The sequence below is a fragment of the Pan paniscus genome, chromosome 9, assembly GCF_029289425.2.
Source record: "Pan paniscus chromosome 9, NHGRI_mPanPan1-v2.0_pri, whole genome shotgun sequence".
NCBI lineage: Eukaryota > Metazoa > Chordata > Mammalia > Primates > Hominidae > Pan > Pan paniscus.
This window is the reverse complement of record NC_073258.2, coordinates 114,694,102-114,706,129: the sequence shown is the minus strand read 5'-3', so window position 1 is coordinate 114,706,129 and position 12,028 is coordinate 114,694,102.

Genomic DNA, 12,028 nt, shown 5'->3' with positions numbered 1-12,028 from the left:
GCTGTGACTTTCTCCATCAGTCTGCCCACTCCAACCTCATGGCCTTCCTTCTGTTGCTTGCACAGACCGGGTGTGCTCTGCCTTACAGCCTCTGCCCCAGCTCTCCCCTCTGCCTGGAGCTCCCCCGCTCTGCATGTCCACTTGGCAAATACCCTCTCCTTCAAGTCTACATAAATCTCCCCTGCTCAGTGAGGCCTCCCGTGGCTACTCCATGTAATACCCTCATCTGCCCCATCCCACCCTCTCATGCCTGATCCCTCTTCCCCTGCCCTACTTTTTCTATTTTTCCATAGCCCCATTAGTACCTAACATTCTACACAATTAACTTCTTTTGACTTCAATTGACACTTTACTGTCTGTCTCTGATGATGAGCACCATGAAGGCAGGGATCTCTGTGTGCTTTGTTCACTGATGTATCTATCCCAAGTGCCTGGAATAGTGCCCAACACATAGTAGGACCTCAATAAATATTTGTTGACTGAATCTCCTCCTCAGAGAATCTGCAGGGCCCCAGGTCTGAATTGCCAGCCACAGGACACGGATGCCGAAATCATGATTGCTAATAGATTGGTTGATTCCATGACATGTCTCTTGGAGTCAACTCATATAATCATTGGTTGATTACATGACAGTAATCATGACATGATTACTGCTCTGTATCACTGTCTATTGGGCACTGGCGACATGGCTGAAGGGAGACGTGTAGACAGGCTGGCTGGGGGTCATCACAGAGGTTCCATACACAGCTAGGCCTGCAGGGTGCTTCCTACCCCAGGGCCAAGTGGAAGATCTATGGATGCAGTTGGGTTCACGGTTGATATAGTTTGGATGTTTGTCCCCTCCAAATCTCATGTTTTGAAATGTGATCCCCAAGGTTGGAGGTAAGGCCTAGTGGGAGGAGTTTGTGTCATGGGGGTGGATCCCTCTTGAATGGCTTGGTGCCCTCCCCATGGTGATGAGTGAGTTCTTGCTCGAATTGTTCATACAAGAGCAGGTTGTTGCAGAGCCTAGCTGCCTTGCCCTCTTTCTCTTTCCTCTTCTCTCACCATGTGAAGCCTGCTCCCCTTCACCCTCCACCATCAGTGGAAGTTTCCTGAAGCCCTTACCAGAAGCAGATGCTGGCACTATGCTTCTGGTATAGTCTGCAGAACCATGAGGCAAACAAACTTTTATTTATAAATTATCCAGCCTTGAGTATTCCTTTAGAGCAATGCAAGATGGCCTAAGACAATTGTTGCCCTTTTGCTATTCAAACCATCTCAAAAGCTTCGTGTGGTATCCTGAATAATGGCCCCAAAGACACCCAGGTCCTAATCTCTGGGACCTATAGCTCTTACCTTAGATGGCAAAAGGGAAAATTACAGATGTGATTAAATTAGGGATCTTAAGATGAGAAGTTGTACTGGGTTGCCAGAGTCCGTCCTAAATGTAATGATTTAGTGTCCTTATTAGAGGAAGGCAGAAGGAGATTTGATGATGGAAGAGAAGGCTGTGCATGACAGAAGCAGAAACTGGATTTGAGCCTTGAAGACAGAGGAAGGGGACATGAACTGAAGAATGCCAGTGACCCCTAGAAACTGAAAAAGGCAAGGGCACAGATTCTCCCCTGAGAACCTCCAGAAGGAACCAACTTGGCTGGCAGAATAGGTTTAACCCAGTGAAACTGACTTCGGACTGTTGACCTCCCGATCTGTAAGAGAATAAACTTGTGTTGTTTCAAGCAGCTAAATTTATGGTAATTCTTCACCGTGGCAAAGGAAAACGAACCCATGCCATTCCACAGGCAGTTCTCATTTTGCAATCACCAGCACAAACCCTAGTTTTGTTTTCTTACATCACACAAAACCTCAGACCCTCGGAGGCCAAGGTTGGGGCGGGAGGACCCCGCAATATCCTGAGTGATTTTCAGCCCTTCTGGCCTCCTGTTCCTCCTCTGGAGTGCTCTCAGTTGAGCTACCCTCTTCTTCCTCCTCCTCTGGAGCGTTCCACCTCTGTAAATAGACCCTGAAGTGTCTTGCTGGCCTGGAATAGCTTCCTGGAGAGGACCCTCTCAATCTTCCTGGTTCCAAGCATTTAATTAGTCTTAAATGAAGAGTCCTGGAGAAGCGCTCAGCAGTCTGCATGTATGCTGACATAATCACATTTGCACATTGGCTGTTGCCACTGATTGTCCTCCTGGAAATTTTCCTTTCTCTCTGGGTTCCCTGAAGGTGGTTTCATGCACTCAGAGAGCAGCAGCATTTCCCAAACTTGTCCTCTTGTTTCAGAGGACTCTTCTAAATCCCGTATCTTGATTTGTCATTGCACTGAAAAAGGGTCGAACTGAACAGCCCCAGAGTATTCCTGAACTTCACACATGAACATACTAATGGCTACGACTCAGTGTTCCTAGGCTTGAGATTTTTGTATATTGTCTCATTTATTTACCACAACGACCCTGCAAGGTAGAGTTACTATTCCCACCTTTCCGATGAGGAAATGGCAGCTCAGTGCGCTGAGGGACTCAGTCGAGCTTGGTGATTGGAAACTATGTGGTAACTGTGAGCCCTGTGCCTCGAATATTCCAGTTCTCCCCCTTTCTGGGCACTTGTAAGGATTATACTTCCTGGCCTTGTGGTGGTTCGGTGGGTTGCATGACAAGGACAGTAGGACACTGAGTTGTGAGCAGAAAGGACGTGTGTATCTTCTTTTTTTTTTTTTTTTCCTGAGATGGAGGCTCCCTTTGTCTCCCAGGCTAGAGTGCAGTGGTGCAATCTGGGCTCACTGCAACCTCCACCTCCTGGGTTCAAGCAATACTTCTGCCTCAGCCTCCCTAGTAGCTGGGATTACAGGTGCACACCACCATGCCCTGCTAATTTCTGTATTTTTAGTAGAGACGGGTTTCACCATATTGGCCAGGCTGGTCTCAAACTCCTGGCCTCGTGATCTGCCCACCTCAGCCTCCCAAAGTGCTGGGATTACAGGCATGAGTCACCGTGCATGGCATTCTTTTTTTTTTTTTTTTTGAGACAGAGTCACTTGCTCTGTCACCCAAGCTAGAGTGCAGTGGTGTGATCTAGGCTCACTGCAACCCCCACCTCCTGGGTTCAAGTGATTCTCCTACCTCAGCCTCCCGAGTAGCTAGAACTACAGGCGCCTGCCACCACACCTGCCTAATTCTTGTATTTTTAGTAGAGATGGGGTTCCACCATGTTGGACAGGCTGGTCTTGAACTCCTGACCTTAAATGATCCACACCTACCTCAGCTTCCCAAAGTACTGAGATTACAGGCGTGAGTCACCACACCCAGCCACATGTGTATCTTTCTGTGCTGTGGTGACTGGTGATGTTCGCAATGGAGGCTGCAGCGGCCTGGGTCTCAGGGCGAGGACATAAGATCAGAGCTGGGGCTGACCTCTGTGGGCACAGAGCTTGCTGTCGTAAGCCACAGAGATTTGGGGATCATGTGTTACCACAGCAATAACCTAGCCTGTCCTAACACCATTCAAATGCCAGCTCTGCCACTTCCTAGCTACATGCCTTGGACAGGTTAGTCAGCCTCTCTGAAGGGAGGATGGATACTGTCACCTACCCCAGAGTTTTGGGGAGGACTTAATGAGGTGATCTGAATAAGATTCTTTTTTTTTTTTTGATATGAAGTCTTGCTCTGTCGCCCAGGCTGGAGTGCAGTGGCATGATCGCAGCTCACTGCAATCTCCGCCTCCCAGGTTCAAGTGATTCTCCTGCCTCAGCCTCCTGAGTAGCTGGAATTACAGGTGTTCACCACATGCCCGGCTAATTTTTGTATTTTTAGTAAAGATGGGGTTTCATCATGTTGGCCAGTCTTGTCTCGAACTCCTGACCTCAAGTAATCCACCTGGCCTCAGTCTCCCAAAGTGCTGGGATTACAGGCGTGAGCCACCATGCTGACCTAGCCCAGCCCCATTTCTGACACCTCTCCCTTCCCCACTTCCCTTCCCATTTACATTTCTTTAGCCTGGGCAGGGAGGCCCCCGTGGGGGCCTCAGGATTCTAGCCCAAGGCAATGTGTGCATCTTCTCTTCTGGAGCGGGGGCCTCTTCACCAGCTGGGTATAACACTGCATGGGGATGATAACCCCTCACCTTTGCAGCTTTCACCCCAGGAGCCTCCACAGCTCCCTGGGGTGGGAGGGGCGTGGGCTCTTACTCTCACCACTTTGCTTTTCAGAGGAAGCTACTAAAGCTGCTTGATGTTCAAGCAAATAATCCTAATACCAAATTCTGCTCTTTCACTCACTCATTGTGTGATGGTAGGCAGGTTTCTTAAACTGGCTGAGCCTTAGTTTCTGTATTTGTAAATGTAACATACCATGGAAGATGGTCATGTGGGCTAAATTAGCTTCACCATGGAAAGTCCTCATACAATGCATGACACATACACGCTTCCCATTTCAGTAGCTATCAGTAATCATTATCATTGTCTTTAGTGTTATCTTGGGTATATTTTTATTTTCTCTCAGCCTCATCTGCAGAATGAGAGCTTTGCATGAGTTGGTCTAGATTCTCCTCCAACTTCAAGTTACTGCCTCAGAAACATGTACACACACTCTCTGCTGCCCAAAGAAGCAGAGTAGGGGACCCCAGGGCTATAAAGCCACAGTGACAAGCTTGGGCTCTGCCTAGTGCCCTCTGTGTCAAGCTCAGGATGGCAGGGAGAGGGATGTGGTGGCTGAAGCGCAAGGGGGTAGGGTGTGATGGGAGGACAGGCTGCGTGGCAGAAGAGTCAACAGGCTCAGGGGGACCTAAGCGCCTGGAGTGCAGCCCCAGAGCCATCTCCTGTAGCCTTGGAAGCAATACCCTGTAAAACCTAATGGGTGTTTGAAATATCACCAGAAAGGGAAGATCAGGAAGATGGAGAGAGCTTTCATCCCTCCCAGGGACCAGGGCTGAGACACGGTGGCGGCAGGGAGAACAGGCCACTCGGCAGCCTGGGACCAGAATGAGAAGACAGAGCATCCAGTCTACAAGAGTGATGCCTCCCCCAAGCACTGGCACCTCTGGGAGGAAAGGGAAGGAGCAGTGGCAGCAGCACAGCCTCCCCTGTCACCTGGGATTCTTTCCCCATCACTCTCCACCACCAGGGCTCTGGTAGGAGATGGCGGCCAGGCACTTCCCTCGCTGCAGCCCAGCTGGCTACGTTCCGGGGAAAATGGCATGGATGTTCCTTCAGCCAGAACTCTCCAGGCCTCTGCCCTGTGCCAGCCTTTGTGCTAGAAACTGGAGAAACAGAAGGATGACAACCGCATGGTACCTCTGGTCTCAGGCCTACCTCCACCTGATGTCTTATGTTTCACGCTCCGGGGAAAGGGAAGCATTTGGATGAACAAAAAGGCTGCATCTGTAGGAGGAGAGTCAGCTAAAGAAAGCTTCTCCCTCAGGAAGAGGGACTCACACAACTAAGGGCACCGGGCAGAGGGTCCCTTAAGGTACCATGACCATAACTCAGCAAGCAGGAGGGCCCGGAGGCTGGCCCAGGGCAGCAAGTGGGCTCTGGGAAACGGGGGGCCACCTGATCGCTGGTGCTGGCAGCCCAGTCTTGTTCTCCAGAAAAGAGGGTGTTCGCTGCAGGGGAAGGGGGCTGTGGAAGAGGCCCTCTTTGCCCTTCACTCACTCTCTCCTTGGACGGCACACGCAGAGCCATCTCTGCCATCTGCCTGCAGCCTATAATTCAGCCGCCCAGCTGTGCTGAGTGCTTGACTGCTCTGATTGTGAGGCGGGGAGATTACCGAGTGCAGCACAGTGATTGGCAGGTGCCCCGTGGGCCCAGCTGTCCTGGCAGCAGGGGTGGGCTGCATGTAACGCTGGGCTGCCCCTGAACACCCAGCTCCTCAGGCCTCCCTGAGTCTGCGCTCTCACCTTTTACCTCCATTGTTCTTCCATCCCTGCTTCTCCAAAGACAATGTGCACATCAGTCCCCTGAGAGAACACTTGGAAATCAGACTCAGATTCAGGAGGTCTGGGAGGACCTGAAATTCTGCATTTCTAACAAGTCTCCAGGCGATGCTAATGCTGCTGGTCCTGGACCCACACTCTGAGGAGCAAACCCGGCGAGTTTACAAAGCGCTTTCATATGTGATCTCCCTGGGCTCTCATAACAGCCCTGTGGTAAGGTGGTGATGAAGAAGAATTCCTATCCTTTCAATGCCTGAGTGCAAGGCACTGTGCTCAGCACTTAATAAATCTTATCTTTTCTTTTTTTTTAATTATACTTTAAGTTTTAGGGTACATGTGCACAATGTGCAGGTTAGTTACATATGTTTACATGTGCCATGTTGGTGTGCTGCACTCATCATTTAACATTAGGTATGTCTCCTAAAGCTATCCCTCCCCACTCCCCGAGAACTGAACAATAAATCTATCTTATTCCATTCTCTCAATACCTCAGCAAAACACCTCTTTCTAGGCCGGGTGCGGTGGCTCACTCCTGTAATCCCAGCATTTTGGGAGGCCGAGGCGGGCAGATTACTTCAGGTCAGGAGTTTGAGACCAGCCTGACCAACAAGGTGAAATCCTGTCACTACTAAAAATACAAAAATTAGCCGGGCGTGATGGTGGGCGCCTGTAATCCCACCTACTCAGCAGGCTGAGGCAGGAGAATCGCTTGGACCCAGGACAAGCAGAGGTTGCAGTGAGCCGAGATCGTGCCACTGCACTCCAGCCTGGGTGACAGAGTGAGACTGTCTCAAACAAACAAACAAACAAACAAACAAAACCCACCTCTTTCTAGAATTTCCAGATGGAAAAGAACGGAGATTCTAAGATAGTGAAGTAACTTGCCCAGAGTCACAAACCTAATGAGTGGTGGGGTTGGAAATGAAATTAATTTATTATAACATGAGCCCCTCCCTCTTACATATAAAGTTGGCAAATATGAGTGGCTTTTAAGAAGTAAAGCTCGGCAAGACGCAATGGCTCACGCCTGTAATTTCAGTACTTTGGGAGGCTGAGGCAGGTGGATCCCTTGAGTCCAGGAGTTCAAGACTAACCTGGGCAACATAGTGAGACCCCCATCTCTACAAAAAATACAAAAATTAGCTGGGCATGGTGTTGCATGCCTGTAGTCCCAGTTACCTGGAAGACTGAGGTGGGAGGATCGCTTGAGCCCAGAAGGTTGAGGTTGCAGTGAGGTGAGATTGTGCCACTGCACTCTAGCCTGGGTGACAGAGTGAGACCCTGTCTCTATTTAAAAGAAAGAGGTGAAGGGAGCATGTCTAGAGTCGGAGTGCACCTGTCCAAGAGCATGGAGTCTGAACCCAGGATGCTTAGATTTGAATCCTAGTTTGGTCACTTTCTAGCTCAGTAATCTTGGGCAATTTACCTAATCTGTCTGTGCCTCAGTCTTTTTTCAACTGTGAAATGGGAATGATAATACTAAGGTTATTATGAGGATTATACATATTATGAGATGTCATTATATATATCTTCATATATATAATTTTCATAACATCCCTAGTATTATCCATAACTCTATCTATCTATCTATATATCTATCTATTTATCTACCTACCTATCTACCTACCTACCTCCCTATCTACCAACCTACCGAGAGAAATTCTAATGGTCTAGAATACTGCCACCCAAAGCATCAGCACAGTGCTTGGCACATGGCAAGCTCTGATTATCCCTCACCTGATGTCACCTGTGGCTGACAGCACTAATTCATTACAGCATGCTTTCCCACAGACCCCACTGGTGGCCCAAAAATCTATCTCCAGACAATACTCCAGGCAGCTTCTGCCAAACCATCAGGTTTGCATTCAGAGGAAATCCATGTCAGCTTTAAGTAACTGTGCTGTGATGGAACTTAAATGCATGTTTCTGACCCCCAAACCTGTATTCTTTTTACTGCACCACTTCTGTTGGATTAAAAGCTCCTTCAAGGCCAGAAACTCTGAGTGTCCTATTCAAGGTGCTATTCTGGCACCTGGCAAGGCCCCTGACACAGAGCTGATGCTCAAACTACTACTACCAAATGAGTGGGTGAGTGGATTAATGCATGAATGAATATGTCTTGCCCAGGTATTGCTTTCCTCAAATAACTTTTCCTGCATGCTTGCCACAATATCCAACATTTTCACCTCTTAAGCCAGTCCTTTGAGTTCTGCTGCCCATTTCTGCTAACCTACCCAGAAAACCAGAAGAAAAGGATACGTCCTGACTGGAATCTCAGAGGGGCTGTATTAACCTTGTCTTTTATTTTTTATATTCTGATGCTTTGACATCTGGGGCCTTGCTGACCCTGGCGAGACTGCCCCTTCCAGGGATAGCCAATTCCTAGAGATAGCAAACAACTCGCCTACAAGCAAACTTTTCAAATACAAACCAATCCAGTGCCCACATCCCCAGTAACCTTTTTTATCAGGTTCTCATACTCCAGGTCACTATCCACATGCCCTAATCATCTCAGAGCTGGATATCAGACAACTAGGGAGAGCCGCCATGCCCCAGAGTCCCCTGAAATGATTCACGCTAGCCCGTCCTAAGCCTGCTTACCCTGCCTTACCTGCTCCTTCCCGCAGAAACAATTAAGGCTCTTCCTCACAGCGCCTCCCCACCCCCTAACCCTGTAATCAACCTGGGTGTTTTCTGCTATGCATGCTCCACTTCCCACAGTGAAGTGTGGCTCATGCTCCCCTGTTGGGAACTGGGAATAATAAACTATCTTTTCCAGCAATTGTCTCCTGATCTGTTGGCCTTGCCAATACTTCAAATTTTGTATTAGTATGATATATTTTAAAGCAAGGGCAGAGCCAAAAAGGATCCCCTTCCATGAAGCCTGAAGTTTTATCTTTAATATGGAATCAACCTAAGTGTCCATCAATAGATGAATGCATAAAGAAAATGTGGTACATACACACAATGAAATATTATTCAGCTATAAAAAAGAATTAAATTGTCATTTGCAGCATGAATGGAACTGGAGGTCATTATGTTAAGTGAAATAAGCCAGGCACAGAAAGACAAGCATTGCATGTTCCCATTTATATGTGGGAGCTAAAAACAAAACAAAACAGTTGAACTCATGGAGATGGCAGAACGATGGTTACCAGAGGCTGGGAAAGGTAGTGGGGAGGGAGGGGGGGTAAAGAGGAAATAGTTAATGGGTACAAAAGTCCAGTTAGATAGAAGGAATGAGATCTAGTGACCGGTAGCACAATAGGACAACTATAGTCAACAATAATTTATTGTACATTTCAAAATAACCAAAGAGTGAGGCCGGGCACAGTGGCTCATGCCTGTAATCCCAGCGGTTTGGGAGGCTGAGGTGGGTGGATCACTGGATGTCAGGAGCTCGGGACCACCTTGGCCAATGTGGCGAAACCCTGTCTCTACTAAAAAATACAAAAATTAGCTAGACCTTCTGGTGTGTACCCGTAATCCCAGCTACTCAGGAGGCTGAGGCAGGATAATCGCTGGAACCCAGGAGGCGGAGGTTGCAGTGAGCTGAGATCGTGCCACTGCACTCCAGCCTGGGTGACAGAGCGAGACTCTGTCTCAAAACAAACAAATAAATAAAACCCAAAATAACTGGACAGTGGAGTTGGAATGTTCCTAACACAAAAAAATGATAAATTCTTGAGATGGTGGATATTTCAGTTACCCTGATTTGAGCATTACACATTGTATACTTGTATCAAAATATCACATGTACCCTATAAATATGTACCCCTAATAATTAAAAATAAAATATTTTTAAAAATAAAGTTGTATCTTTAAGGTTTTATTCTAAATTTTTGTTTCTTCACCAAAATATATCAGTATGTATTTTCACAGGAAAGTAAATAATTCTCGTAACAATATACTGTTGAGTAAAACCAATGCTTTAGAAGGGAAATCATGTTCATTCTGGGGTTTTGAGTATAGCTAGCACACTGCTGAGCCATGCTAGGGATAATATACCCCAGGTTGAAAATGTGGCATGAACTCATTTCACCAGTTTGTATTTCAGAACAGATTAATTTTAAATGACTGCATTTAAAAGGCATTGGCACAGTGGAAGGATTTTGGTCTCATTTGTGCACAGTGTCCGGGAAGGTAGATTTGGGAAGAACACAACAGTGAGATGTCCTTTGGGCAGTGTGCCAACATAGGTCCCTGGGTAGATACGCGTGGGAAAGAGGAAGGAATGAGAAGAAACTTCAGCTCTTGCACAACTTGGCCAAAGCCAGCCCCGCGTGCAAAAGGGCAGGTGGTGGGAAGAGACCGCAGGAGAATGGGGCTGGGGTAGAGAAGGAGGCTTGTGTAAGGAAGAGCTGCAAGCCGAGACTGGGCAGGGATATGGGGAGAAAAAGAACTGCCAACAGCACCTGATTCCCTTGCTCTCAGCCTGGCGCTCTTCAAAGAGGATGAGCAGGGTGACCAGGAGCTGGCTGTCCACATGCAGCTCGGGTTACCAGTGACACTGAGGAGGGATGACCATCCCGCTAGACTTACACACACCCCAGGCCTTCAAAGGCCAACACAGGCTGTGGGAGAGGTACAGAGGGTAAGGTAAAGGGGGAGCAAGGGGCTCCCTCTCACTCAGATCTGTAGTCTTGCCTGACACAGAGGCCGCCCACAGCCCAGCAGTTCCTTCCACCCCTGCAGAAAACCTTGATGCAATTCCTGCTTTATAGCCTCTGCCAAATGAAGCACAAACTTAACTACATCACCTCCCCGACAGGACGGGGAGCAGCGTGCTGGGCTTCTTCAGCCCCCTAATCTAATCACTGGCGTGGGTCATTTCAATTACGGACACCAGAGTGTGGGGGGGAGCGTGGCTGCTCATAAAAGCCTCCATGCTGTTGCTCAGCTAATTATGAAGCTCTTACTGTCTCCGCAGGTAAATAACTCAGGACTGAGCAGTTCCAGCTGCTGAGATGGAGTCTGATCCAGGGAACAGGACAAGGTAGGCTAAGCTCGACAGGGTGATGGCTGAGGTGGAGCCCAGGGTCACAGAGAGGGTTGCAAGGAAGGAAGCCCGGCCTTCCCGAAGGGCTCTCTGCCCTGAGGAGACAATCCACCATGCAAGAATTGATTGGTGGATTTTACCTTAAAACCCAAGCTCTGAAGTTTCCTAGAAGCCTCAGAGCCACAGGGCAGGATAAAATTCAGACTCCACCCACTTCTACTAACCTTGCCTTAACATGTGTCATTAGATCTCTGAGAAGGGAGAGCATCTGGGGAAGCCTTGAGGCTGAGCTGAGAGGAGGATGCATTCTAGCAATGGCACTTTCACTCTGGCTCCCCTCATGGCCACTCTCATTTGCTTCCCGGTTCTGGCTCATCCAGGCTGGGACGTCAGACCCCAGGAGACGTGCTGTGTCACAGTGGTTTAAAAGGTGAAAAACTCAGCTTCCTTTATCATGGCAGCTCCTGCTCCTCTAGGACAACTGCAAAAGGTGTGGTGGGTATCTTGGGAGGAAAAGGAGACCCTCTGCCACCTGATTATTGGCAATACTCAAGGCTGCAGAGGCTCGGGGAGGTCATCAGAGCAGCACTCAGAAGTTGTCTTGTAATATAATTGAGGCCAGGTGTGCTGGCTCACGCCTGTAATCCCAGCACTTTGGGAGGCTGAGGTGGGAGGATCACCTGAGGTCAGAAGTTCGAGACCAGCCTGGCCAACATGGTGAAACCCCGTCTCTACTAAAAATACAAAAATTAGCCAAGTGTGGTGGCGCATGCTTGTAGTCCCAACTACTCAGGAGGCTGAGACACAAGAATCGCTTGAACCCAGGAGGTGGAGACTGCAGTGAGCCAAGATCGCACCACCGCACTCCAGCCTGGGCGACAGAGTGAGACTCTGTCTCAAAAAAAAAAAAAAAAAAAAAAAAAAAAGAAATATAATTAAGAGAGCCAAGTACAAAGGGGGAAGATCCCTGGAGAACCCCTGACCAGCCCGCATACTGGAAGAGCAGGGTAGAGCCATGGAAAGTTCGTGCCCTCTGCGGGGAGGAGAAGCCTGGCCTCTCTCTCCTGTTCTGGGATGTGGTAACTAGGAATTCAATTTGTGAGGTGGGAAAACTGG